Source organism: Vicugna pacos, chromosome 11 (assembly GCF_048564905.1).
Source record: "Vicugna pacos chromosome 11, VicPac4, whole genome shotgun sequence".
NCBI lineage: Eukaryota > Metazoa > Chordata > Mammalia > Artiodactyla > Camelidae > Vicugna > Vicugna pacos.
Genome location: NC_132997.1, coordinates 21,031,864 through 21,046,069, shown reverse-complemented (window position 1 = coordinate 21,046,069; position 14,206 = coordinate 21,031,864).

The following is a 14,206-nucleotide window of genomic DNA, read 5'->3' as shown; positions in this document are numbered from 1 at the left end:
TTTAATAGTTAAAGCAGATGTACAGTGCATGTTTGAAAGCCTCACAACAGTCTGTTGTATCTAGCATAAACTTTAAGCCAAATCATGTGTAAACCAGAATGACTTACCCATATCTCAGCATGTGAAAATTTCTTCCATCATCTGTCATCCTGTAGTCCAACAACATAAGATTAATATTTTGGTATGTTTTTATCTAGTGTATGTATATGTTGCACATGCACGAATTATTCCATTGGCACCATGATGCTTACAATTTTTGTAATTTTTGTCCATTCTTACATTCTCTGCTCTATAGATGGAAAATACATTTCTGTTTACATTATGTCTTTTTTCTGGCTTTCTGTTGTCTTAAAATTTTGTCAACATTCTCTCCTGACTCCTGCAATACATTTTGAAGGCTATAGACAGTATTACTATTAATTTGTTGGCTGATCTTAATTATTAACATATTTTCTTAAAGTGTATAGTTTTAAAACATGTCATAAATTTATCCATGATATTTATCTTCCCAAATAAGATGAAACTTTTAGAACATTCTAACTAATACTTACTCTTTTCTTTCTTCTGATGTTTTTCCTGACTTTTACTACTATCATTTTTCTTTTAAAAATTACTGATATTTTATAATCCTTAAATAATAACATTTACCAATATATTTAGTGACTCTACCACAAATGTTGTATCCTATTTTTCCCTTCTCATTTGGTTATTTGCTCAGTGAGGCTTGGTAGGTAATAAGTTCTGATTCTGGAAATAACTGTAAAAATTTTTCTTTCTTATTTTTGAATGATTAGTCTGCTGGACATAGAATTGTAGACTGACACATTTTCATCAATATTTTGAAGATTTTTTTTTCTTCTGCCATCTCTTATCACTGATAAATCTGTGTTTGAATCTGTTTTAGATAATCTGTCTTTGATTTTTGTTGACTTTTGTAATTTTCTCATCCTTACTCATCTTTGGCTCTGCTTTAATATATGTAGTATGACATTATTTATTTATCTGTTTGTTTATTTATTTATTATCTTGTGCTGTACTTAGAACTTTTGATTTATAGGCTGATGTCTATCTAAATGTTTTTAAGAATTCTTGACAATTACCTTTTCATGTATTCATCACTTTCTCTGCTTTTCCTGAAATTCCTCTTAGATGTATATTGGAGCCACTTGGTCCAACACTCTATGTCTCCTAAATTGTCTTTTATATTTTTAAAATCTACCCCACTCCTTTTGCTATAACCTTCATGCATTTCTCCACAATGTCTTCCAGTTCATTAATTCTCTTTCTGACTCTGTCCAACCTGGTGTTTATATTATCAATGCAATTGTCTTAAAATTGTGATAATTTTTTTGTTTCTTATTATTTATAATATGGTTTTTACCATATCTATGTTTACTTTTAAAATAATTTCAAGTTCTTATTTTGAATATTATCTTTTCTTTATCTCTTTGATGTTTATAAAAATACATTAAAATTTTACTTGGATTTTCTATAGTTTTTGTTTCATCTTTCATTTGTTAATAGCTGTAAGCTTTGTTTCTACTCATTAGTTTTCTTTAAGGTATTAGAATGTTGATTTAAAACAGATGTCAGAAGATGTCAGAAGTTTACAGCCTGCAGGCTGTTTGTAAAGTTCAATTGGAACATAGCCATATACATCCAATCATTTTTAAATTATCTATGATTGCTTTTGTGTTACAACTGAAGAGTTGAGGAGTTTTGACAGATACTGTCCATCTGTTTGTCCCTTGCTCTCTCCTACCCCCTGACCCCACACATCTGCACTCTCTTAATTTTTTCAATTATTTTGACTTAGCCTGCCTGAAAGTCCTGCCATGTGGACATGTTAGGTTATTGCAGTTTCAGACATCAAGCTAGTGAATGACTTGGCTCAGGTCTTGCCTGGAAAGCTGTATCTGTCTGCTGTTGCTGCCCTAGATGCACAGCTGTGTATGGACCATAGCTCTTTTTAGCCTCCTTTCATGAGTGGAGCCCAGTCACAGCTCTGGGTTTCCAGTGGTGAGACCAGTTCCAGTCCTTGCTGTGTGACCTCTCACTCTACCAGTTTCCACATTAAGCAAGATCTTTACCTTCTCCACCATGTGCACACTCCAGTGACCTCTCACCTCCACATTATTTATTAACTTAGGCTTCTCTGCTATTTCTGGTCCATAGAGATATTAACATTTTTTGTAAAGCACATTGTGTTGGTTTGATTTTCTCTTTTATGTTCCCATTCATTGCTATGTGTTTTCAGCAGAAGAAAGGCTCAGCCTATGAATTCATCATTCCATTTGACTGGGCATCTGTATTCACTTTTATACATGTTTTCCCACTGAAAGTTATACCATGAGTATTGCCTATGTCATTTACTATAATTCAAGAACTGTTTAAGATGGTTTCATAATAATCCATGTTATGATTGTGCTGTAATTTAGTAAGTCATTAGATTGTTGTAAGAAATTAGGCTCCAATTTTCCCTGCTGTTAAGAAATATTGTGTTGAACATCATATTGATAGCTTTTTTTTTTACTATATTTTTGATTATTTCCTTACTATAGATTATTTGAAATATAAATACTGGATCAGATTTAATGGGCATTTTTTAAGATTCCTGATACTTTTATTACCAAAATGCTTTCTAGAAAGGCAACTTATGAATTTACAGGGTGGTTTGTCTCCTAAAATAGAATTGAATAATAAAAATTTATGACATTTATATCAGTAAGGAATCTCAGAGATATTATAGTCTAATACCTATCATTCAATAAGTGTTTTATTAAATTAATAGAAAATAAAAAATACAAACTTAGACCCTTCCTTCATAGTTCATAGACTAGTAGAGACTAATGGCTATATGAGTAACCAGTACCCAGTATAAAGGTATTTTGTTAGTGATATAAATAAGATACTATAGAAACACAGGAGAGGAATGATTAAATATACTTGTAGAATTATATTGAAATTGGATTTTGAAAAGTAACCAATAAAGTGACAAGAAATGGATGGTAAAATCTGATACAGCTAGAACATAAGGTGCTCAGGGACATGGAATCAGAAGATGGCAAGCCATCTTTGCAAAGGGTCTTAAGGGCCTGCTGAAGAGTTTGGACTCCATTGGGGAGGCCCTGCTTAGCCACGGGAATGCTTCTAGGCCAGGACCCAGTGCACTCAGATAGGCTTTTCTGAAAGGCCATCATGAGGCACTTGTGAATGATGGTTTAGAGGGGAGACTTGAAGCCGGAGACCTGCTAGTCAGATATTATGGTACAAGCTAAGGACCCTGGGTTAGGATGAAGAGGAGAGAGGGCTCTGGGAGTCCTTGTAGATGCACTGAAGCAAGATTCTAACCAAACAGATACACAGGGTAAGGAAGAAGGAGAGGTAAGATGACTCTTTAGTAGCCCGTATAGCTGGTTGGATTTCCCAGAAGGGAATCTAGGAGGAATGAATAGTCCAGATATACCCCTGTATTCATGGAATGCCGTACACATAGATGAGAAGGTTTTCTGATCATGCAGACCACACAAGTTTATATGCTTTAGAAGGGGTTAACATTTTATTCCAAATCAATATCCAGCCACTAAGGAATTCTGTTCAGGGAACTGGAGTGATATGGTTTGTGTCTTGAAAATATTGCTTTGGCAAGCATAGAATTTCAGAGACCAGTTAGTAATGAACTCAAATAAAAGATGATAGTGGGAAAAAAAAGATGATAGTGATTTTGACAAAGAAGGGAGACAAAAGTGATGCAAAGAACTTTAAAAAATATGATTCTAATTTGAGGGCCAGTGAGGTTGGTATAAAGTAACTATTTAAATGTACAAAGTAATATATTAGTACTTCTTAAAATTTTTTTTATCACTCCATAATTTCCTCCAGGTGAAAGACTTGAGGTTACTATAAAGTTTTTCTGTTTGAGATGTTTAAATAACTTTACATAGGCTTTGAAATATACATTTTAATTTGTCATACTTTTTCCAAAGTTAGTAAACTTTAATCATCTTTCTCTCTCTCCTGAATTTCCCTCCCCTTCCCTGTACCAATATGTACATGTTCTCAATTCAGATAAACATTTTCTGGATGTTTAGACTTTTCATGCTGTAAATCTCTTAACTCTCCATTGCTTTCAGTGGTACCTTTGCTAGTAGAAGGGAGAGTTAATGAGAAGAAAATCAAGTCATTGGTCATTTAATTTTAAGATTTATGCCATTTATTCCCATTAGAAAAAAATAGTAAAGTTGCATTTCCTCATTTTCACTCATCACTTGCTTTTCTGACACGACTGCCTTGAGAAAACCACAGAAATTAAAGGTGGTTATTTGACATTTCAAGTAAAGATTTATTTTATTTTAGAAATTATCCCTGATTGTGTTACAGTGTGTACTTTGCAAAAATGTTTTCTTTTCATGCAATGATCAACTTAGATTAATTCATACCCATAAGATGCTGTCTCACACAGGAACTCAATAAACAAATTATCAGATGAATATAGTCTTCACATATGTAGTAAACTGTCACCATGGGATTCAAGTCATTTACAGTAATCTCTTTGTGAATGTTTCATTCTCTGTGACTGAGGTGCTGTGATTATTTCTTTTTCCATTTTCAGTTTGCAAACACCTGTTCACCCTTTGTACTCAGCTAGAGAGACTCTTCAGTAAAGCTGTCTGGATGAACTTGCCCTGCAGGAGGACACTGATAAAAATACACTGGTAGCTTTATAAGTAGACATTTACAGAGGTAAATGACAGCATGTTAAAAGTGAGGGTGTAAAGTATCAATACCTATTCAAATTACACCAAAATACTACCGATTAATATCTTTTTAAAAATTTTAAAAAGTCAGAGAGTGTGAAATATTTTAAAAAATATGGATTAGTGAGATCTCTTTTGCATTGATAGGGGAAATATAAATTAACACACTTTCTTGGAAAAATATCTGGCAATATTTCACTAACTTTTTAAAATCCATACTCTCTGACCCAGCTTTTGGTCCCTAGATGTATATACCAGTGCAGAGGTGACCAAGCTAACTACATTTATAGCAGGAGCAACCAAACCCCTCAGATACTTTTCAATAAAATAATTGCTAAGTAAATTAGTATCTTCTCTCAAAGAGCATCTATTGAAGAGTGAAACTAATTGCACTACATTTATCTGCATTAAAAATAGATAACTCTTATTAATACAATCTAAGAAAAAACAAGGCATGGAAAATACAAACAGTATGATTTCAATTTTCAAAGTTTATGTATCTATATGTGTATGTGTGCGTGTGTATATATATATTATATATATATTAATATATATACACACACACATATAAAATAACTTATTTAGGGATAGCAAGGGGATGAAAAAGACAACCTTGAAGGTAGGGGTTGCCTCTGGGCCTTAGGGTGGGGTGTAAGGAGCATATGGGACCCTTCCAAAATACTAGTTCTGTTTTGTGTCTTAAGTTGGAAATTGGGTGTATGTTATATACATGGTATATATGCTCTTCTGTTCATATATATCTTTAATCATTGTATTTAAGAAGAAATAAAAATAGGTAACCATCCAAGAATCTATCTGAATTAGAGTTGAGATGTAATCATCTGGACTTACTAATTTAAAATGTGTGACAATACAGCCTTTTTTTATTGTTTATGATGAAATTATATAGCTTAGCAAATTCAAGCGTAAACACAATTAAGGACCATGTGAAATTTAATTAAAAGAACAAACTATGTTTAAGAAGACTTCAAATATGTGTTTGCAGATGAACAGTACTATATATAAAACCGTTTTTGGGGAAAGAGTAACTTGAAAAACTAGCATGTTATCTGTGAACAGTTAAAATAGATATTATGTATAAGCAATAAATAAAAACAAAAATTTTAAATATTGGTGCCAGAAAGCTGTTACGTACTTAGAAAAATATAATCCATTAAATTAATAGATTAATGTTTCTACTAGTAGTAAGTGAAGTCAGGGAAACAGAAACCATATTTGTTAGTGTAATGGAAATAATTTTACACAGGTAATTAGGTTAATACATGTTAGACAAAAAGGGACTCTCAGGTAAATATTGGGAGCAACCATAATGCCTAGGGCTAGAGGAGTGAGATGAAGAGGTTGGAGTTGTCCAAGAACCTAGCATGAGAGGGAGAGCGTTCTGTGGGTCTCAGACCCAGACGTCTGTGGAGACGATGCTGCCAGTGCAAACAGTGCCCCAGGAGCTCAGAGAATGAGCCTCGCAGAGCTGAGACTGGGAGCTTTGAGGAGGTGGTACTGACTGGGCTGGTACTTTGGAGGGTGCTTTGATGCTGGGTTTGGGCCTGTAAAACCAAGCCAGGAACCAGAACCACCTGCTGATTTGTGACAAGTGTCTGGGGGCAGAGCTCACCAGAACACCACATCCCCTAGCTTCCCATCCCCTCCTCCAAGCCCTCACTTCCCTCCTCCTCAGTGAAACCTGTCAGGGAGCCAGATGGCAAAGGACAAAGGTAACTGGCTGACTCCCAGCACCAGGATCCCAGGCCTTAGTACAGAAAGTGAGTTAGGGACTGAGACAAAATCTTAATAACTTATTACTTATTTCATGCTTTTTTTCTTTTTTATTGAAATGTAGTTGATTTACCATGTTGGGTTTGTTTCTAGTGTACAGCATAGTGATTCAGTTATACACACACACGTATATATGTTCTTTTTCATTAGAGGTTACTGCAAATTATTGAGTACAGCTACCTGTGCTCTACAGTAGGGCTATGTTGTTCATTTATTCTGTATATAGTAGTTTGTATCTGCTAATCCCAGACTCCCAAAGGATTCCTTCTCCCTCCCTTTCCTCTTTGGTAACCATAAGTTTGTTTTCTATGTCTGTGAGTCTCTTTCTATTTTTAATTCTTTAATTTACATGTTTATTTCCATTATTCTAATGTAACCCCACCTGTCTCTCTTATGGTTCTTAAAGTTAAGAATAAATGGAAGAAATGCATCACTTGTGGAGATTCTTAAACCATACTGTACCTTGTCTTCTCCTGGTTAACATTTCTTCGTGTTATCTTTACACTTTATTTAGTCCTTTCATTGTTGCTTTGTAGACAGCCTCACAGATGACCATACACATTGCTAAAACTCTGAAAAGTAAAAGTCAGAACAGAGCATGGGTGGAGGATTCTGACAGTGTCTGGAGCAGTAGAAAGGCGTTGAGCTTGTTTGAGTAGCACACCTCATGTAGCCAAAACCCACATCCTCTTCAGTTTTAATAATAGCTACTTGTTAACTCAATTATCCATGTGATTTGCAGGTCATTCTTATTATACCTCTGCCACCTTTCTGTGCTACCTGTGGTCTTGGTTTCTATATCTTAAAACTGTGACACAACATTGTAAAATGACTATAACTCAATTAAATTGTTACAAAAAAAACCTTTGAATGTATATATGTTGGAACTCATGGTTTCTGATAAGCCTTATCAATTTTCCTAAGAAATCAATAATTTCACAAAAACATCTAAAGTTCTTGTGCAGTGTTCTAAAAGTTGCAACTTCACTGAGGTTTCTTTTTCCCAATTTTTTACTCAATTAACATTGGTCTACAACATTATATAAGTTTCATGTATACAACATTGTACATCTAATTCTTAGTGCCCTACAGTGACCTCATCACCAAAAATACTTTCCATGTGTCACTATCCAGTTGTCCCACCGTTACCTATTTTGTCCTTCCCCTCTGGTAACCACTACTCTGTTCTCAGTAGCTACGTGTTTATTTTTAGTTGGTTTGGTTTATTCATATATTTTGCTTTTGTGTTTGCTAGTTTCTTTTTTATATCCACATATGAGTGAAATCATACAGTATTTGTTTTTCTGCACTGACTTATTTCACTTCACATAACACCCTCAGGGTCCATCCATGTGGTTGACTAGGGTGAAATTTCATCTTTTTATGGCTGAGTGATACTGCATTGTGTATATATGTACCATATCTTCTATATCCATTCATCTATTGATGGGCAATTAGGTTGCATCCATATCTTGGCTGTTATAAGTAATGCTAGTGAACATAAGGGTGCATGTATCTTTTTGAATTAGTGTTTTAGTATTCTTAGGATAAAGACCCAGTAGTAGAAAAGGTGAGTCATGTGGTAATTCTATTCTTAATTTTTTGAAGAGACTCCCTGCTGTTTCCATAGCAGCTGCATGAATTTTCATTCCCAGAAACAGTGCGTGAGGTTTTTCTTTTCTCCACATTCTTACCAACACTTGTTATTTCCTATTTATTTGATAATCACCATTCCAATAGGAGTGAGGTAATTGTGGTTTAGATTTTCATTTCTCTAATAATTAGTGATGTTGAACATCTTTTCAAGAGTCCATTGGCCACTTGTATCTTTTCTTTGGAAAAATGTCTATTCAGGTCTTCTGCCCATTTTTAATTGGACTGTTTGGTTTTTCATGTCGAGTTGTATGAATTCTTTGTATATTTTGGATACTAACCCCTTATCAGATATGTCATTTGCAAATATATTCTGCCATTCAGTAAGCTGCTTTTTGTTTTATTAATATTTTTCTTTATTGTGCAAAAGCTTTTGAGTTTAATGAAGTCCAATTCATTTATTTTTGCTTTTGTTTCCCTTGCTTGGTATTACCAAAAGAATATTGGAATACCAATGCTCAAAGCATAGTGCCTATGCTTTCTTTTAGAAGTTGTATGGTTTCAGGTCTTACATTGAAGTTTTTAACCCATTTTGGGTTGATTTTTGTGTATGGTGTGAGATAGTGGTCTGGCTTTCCTTTTTTTTTTTTTTTTAAACCTGGCTATCCAGTTTTTCCAACACCATTTGTTGAAGAGACTCTGCTTTCTCCATTGTATGTTCTTTTCTTCTTTGTCAGAAATTAATTGCACATACAAGTGTGAGTTTCATTGTGGGCTTTCAATTCTGTTACACTGATGTATGTTTCCATTTTTCTGCCAATACCATGCTCTTTTGATTACTATGTCTTTGTAATATGATTTGAAATCAGGGCATGTGAAGCAAATAACAGTGGTGTCTCTTTCAGTTGATGGGTGTTGCTCATTGCCACTTGCTTGTGTGCAACATTCACTAAACTCCTTTATGTCTGTGAAAACCCACTGGATCCAATACTTATTCCAGTTCCAGCACTGGTGCATTTCAGAATTGGAAGATATTGGGAACTGTAGTGACAGAACTACTCCAGAAGCTCTGAAGGAGTGTCTGAGGTTTCTAGGCCAGTCAGAGATGCCTGCAGTTACACTTCAAGGCATTATTTAATGACACTTTTAGGGGAAGTATGTGGTCTAGCCCCTGGCCAGTATTATAATGATCCTGTAAAAGTTTCTGGGATAGTCATGTCTGCCCTTGGTAAGCATTATCAGCTAGTCCTAGAAGTATGATTTTACTATACCCTTAGAAAATGTCAGAAGCTTCACTTTGAATAAGTTAGTATTTGTAGTGTATTGGTGTACATTGCATAATATTTTCAGTTTTATGTAAATTGAAACTTTGATACTTCAGGCATTGTACTATTTTATGTGTAGATTTTAATCAAAGTATTCATTTGTACAAGTCCTAAATGTTAAAGCAACTTTTTAATTTTTAAAAATATTATGGTTAAGGATGGACATATTTGAAGAATTCTAGAACCATATGTGAAATATTATGAGCATTTTCATAGTAAGAATGTTTTAATTTTATTGTAAGATATTGTACCTGTCATCTTAAATATGGCTTAAATCAGTGAAGCAATAACTTTTTACAATCACTTTAGGAAAGTTGAATTTTTTACTTACTTAGAAGAGTAGAGCTTGTAAATCATCTTTCATAATATGCATTCCCAGTGTGTCTGCTGTCGCTCTGAAGTGGCAGCCACACCATCAGTTAAAGAGATACTTGTGTCCGCAGCTACAGCGCCCTCAGCCTGTAAAACTTACGTCAGATGCAGTAGAAAGCCAAGCCTTACACTGTCTGTGAGGCGTATTTGACTGCCCTTAACTCAAAACCAGGAGTTCTGTAGCAGCACCCTGGCCTCGGGTCCTTTGGTTAGAATTAGTACAATTCCAGGTTAGACAAACTGGGACTCCTTGTTATTTACTATTATTATTGTTTGTATATTCCTTTTCATTTTGATGGAACTCAAGCATACAGGAAAGTTGCAAGGTGGGACTTGGAAATCCTGCATTTGGTTTACCTGGACAACCAGTTGCCTAATTTTCCTATTTCTCATTTTTTCTACCATTCCCTCCTTCCTGCCCCTCACATACAGGCATGTATGTATGCGTGCTTCTATGTACATATGCAGGTGTGCATGATTTTCTTCCTGAACAAACCGCCAGCAAGTCAGAGATATCACAGTCCTTTACCCCAAATATTTTAGTGTATATGTTTGCCAATCTAAGATCACACATCGTGTTTAGTTGTCACGTCTCCTGAGGCCTCTTGAACCTGTGGCAGCTCCACAGTCTTTGTCTTTCTGACCTTGCCATCAGGGCGCACACAGCGGCTTGTTTTGTACACACACGTCTCTTCTTCTGGGCTTGTCTGCTGAGCAATCCGTGTCCTGTCCATTGGCTGACTTGTGTCTGAGGGCTGTCGGTCTCATAATTGCTAATGAGAATAAACAATTTGGTCACTTTGTCTAGGTGGTGTCTGCCTGTTCCTCCACTATGAAGTTATTTTTTTTTTCCATTTAGAATCAGTAAGTCATTTGTGTGGTGATTCTTTGAGGGTATCTATGTATTCTGTCCTCATCCTCCTTCACCCACTAGACTGAGCATCTGTTAAAACTTCTAACTTCCTTATTCCTTCTCTGTTGGTTGAAGCTTGTCATTCCTGTGTATACATTTCTTTAAAACAAGCTTGGTATAACTTTAATTCCATTTTAAGCTGCTTTGGTCTTTAATGTTTTATGAGAGGCATTCATCAGTATTAACTAATTAATTATAGTTATTGCTTATAGGAAAGGTTAAGTTTATTGGAAAACCCAGTTTACCTTTCCTTGTAGTCTCTCAGTGTCATCTTTAGTATTCCTGTAAACTTCTACAATTTATTTTGCTTTCCTATGAGTTCTGAGCTAATAGTAATGTTTATTTAACAATTTGTTTATTCTCAGAAATCAAAAGTTGTTCCCATGAAGACCCATATGATTTGGAAAGGGAAATGGCTAGAAATAGTCCTATCCCATTTTCAGTAGGAAACAGTCTTTAATAAGTGACACATTATGTCATGATTTATCACATGAATGTATTCAAAAAGCAGCATTATTTTAAAAAATTAAGTTGAATTTATGCACGGACTTAGGTATAGAGCTCTATTGTTGAGTATCAAAATTCCTTAAGACCTTTCCTTTGGCTAGTTTGCTGATGGCTGTAATTCAGAACAGGCACAGTGATGGAAATATAAATAGAACAGTTTTGATTTTGTAGATGCTTTTTTTCATTTCTTTTCTCATAGTATAGGTGATGCATGATCCATTCTAGTGGCAGAAGTATGTGAATATCTTATATATGTATCTTTGAAGGAAACATGTGGCAAAATATCTATTTTTAAGTGGGACCACGTTCCCTTCTGACATTAAGGAAAAGCAAATGTCCAATGCCGAGAAGTGTTGTGTTTTGTGATGCTTTTACCTTTTTGATTGCATTGTTGACCATTAAAAAGATAAATATTTAGGAAATGGGAGAATATAAATATATTTTTATTGAAGTATACTCAATTTACAATGTTGTATTAATTTTTGATATACAGCATAATGATTCATTTATATGTGTGGTATATATATAAATATATATATAAAATCCTTTCCATATTCTTTTCCATTATGCATTACTACAAGATATTGAATATAGCTCCCTGTGCTATACAGAAGAAATGTGTTGTTTATCTGCTGTATATATAGTACTTAGTGAGTGCAAACCTCGAACTCCCAATTTATCCCTTCTTTTACCCCCTGGTAACCATAAATATGTCTGAATCAGTTTCTGTTTTGTAAATAAGTTCATTTGTATCTTTTTTTAAGATTCTACGTATAAGCGACACCCTGTGGTATTTTTCTTTCTCTTTCTGGCTTACGTCACTTCGAATGACAATCTCCAAGTCTGTCCATATTGTGGCAAATGGCATTTTATTCTTTTTATGGCTGAGAAGTATTCCATTGTATAAATATACCACGAATTCTTTATCCATTCATCTTTCAAGGACATTTGGGTTGTTTCCATGTCTTGGCTGTTGTATAGAGTGCTGCTATGAATATTGGGGTGCATGTATATAGTCAAATTAGAGTTCCCTCTGTATGTATGTCCAGGACTGGGATTGCTGGATCATGTGCTAAGTCTATTTTTACTCTTTTGAGGAATCCCTATACTATATTCCACAATGGTTGCACCAAACTACATTCCCACCAACAGGGTAGGAGAGTTCCCTTTTCTCCACAGCCTCTCCAGCATTTGTCATTTGTGGACTTTTGAATGGTGGCCATTCTGACCGGTGTGAGTAGATACCTCATTGTAGTTTTGATTTGCATTTCTCTGATCATTAGCAATACTGAGTATTTCTTCATGTGCCTGTTGGCCATTTGTGTGTCTTCATTAGAAAATTGCTTGTTTAGGTCTTCTGCCCATGTTTGGATTGGGTTGTTTGTTTTTTCCTTATTAAGTTGTATGAGCTCTTTATATACTATGAAAATTAAGCCCTTGTCAGTCTCATCTTTTTCAAGTATTGTCTCTGAATCCATATGTTGTCTTTTTGTTTTGCTTATGTTTTTGTTTCCTGTGCAAAAGCTTATTAAGTTTAATTAGGTTCCATTTGTTTATTGTTGCTTTTATTTCTATTGCCTGGGTAGACTGCCCTAGGAGAACATCGCTGAGATTTATATTGAGAATGTTTGCCAATGTTTTCTTCTAGGAGATTTAGGGTGTCTTATGTTTTCATCTTTAAGCTGTTTTGAGTTTATTTTTGTGTATGGAGTGAGGGAATGTTCTGACTTTATTGATTTACATGCAGTTGCCCAGCTTTCCCAATACCATTTCTCAGGAGATGATTTTCACTTAATTTGCCCCCTTTGTGGAAGATTCATTGACCGTAAGTCTATGGATATATTTCTGGGCTCTCTATTCTGTTCCATTGATCCATATGTCTGTCTTTGTGCCAGTACCACACTGTTTTGATGACTGTAGCTCTGTAGTATTATATGATGTCTGGGAGGGTTATTTCTCCAGCACCGTTCTTTTTCTACAGTACTGTTTTGGCAATTCTGTGTCTTCTGTGATTCCATATAAATTTTAGGATAATCTGTTCTAGTTCTGTGAAAACTGTCCTGGGTCATTTGTCAGGGATCACATTAAATCTGTACATTGCTTTGGGTAGTATGGCCATTTCAACAAAAATTCTTCTAATCTAAGAGCATGGGGTATCTTTCCATTCCTTTAAGTACTCTTTAATTTCCTAATCAATGTTTTGTAGTTCTCTGTGTACAAGTCTTTCACCAGCTTAATCAAACTTGTTCCTAAAGTATTTTATTTTTTGGATATGATTTTAAAAAGATTGTTTCTTTTCTTTTGTGTTATTTCATTGTAAGTGTAAAGAAATGTGACTGATTGGTGTATGTTACTCTTGTGTCCTGCTACCTTGCCAAATTCTTTTATTAGCTCTAGTAGTTTCTGTGTGGAGTCTTGAGGGTTATTTATATATAGTATCATGTGATCTGCATATAGTGGCAGTTTTACTTTTTCTCTTCCAATTTGGATCCCTTTTATTTCTTTTTCTTGTCTGGCTGCTATGCCTAGGAATTCCAGTGCTGTGTTGAATAGAAGCAGTGAGAATTGGCATTCTTTTCTTGTGCAGATTTTAATGGGAAAACTTTGAACTTTTCACCATCGAGTATTATATTGCCTGTGGGTTTGTCATAAATACTTATATTATGTTGAGATATGTTCTCTTTATACATACTTTGGTAAGAGTTTTTATCATAAATGGGTGTTGAATTTTATCAAATGCTATTTCCACATTGATTTAGATGATCATGTAAATTTTCCCTTTTCTTTTGTTGATGTGGTGTGTCATGAGGATTGATTTGCATAAGTTGAGCCATCTTTGTGTCCCTTAGATGACTCCAACTTGATCATAGTGTGTGATTTTTTTAGGTATTGTTGGATTCTCTTTGGTGATATTTTGTTGAAAAGTTTTGCATCTGTGTTCACCA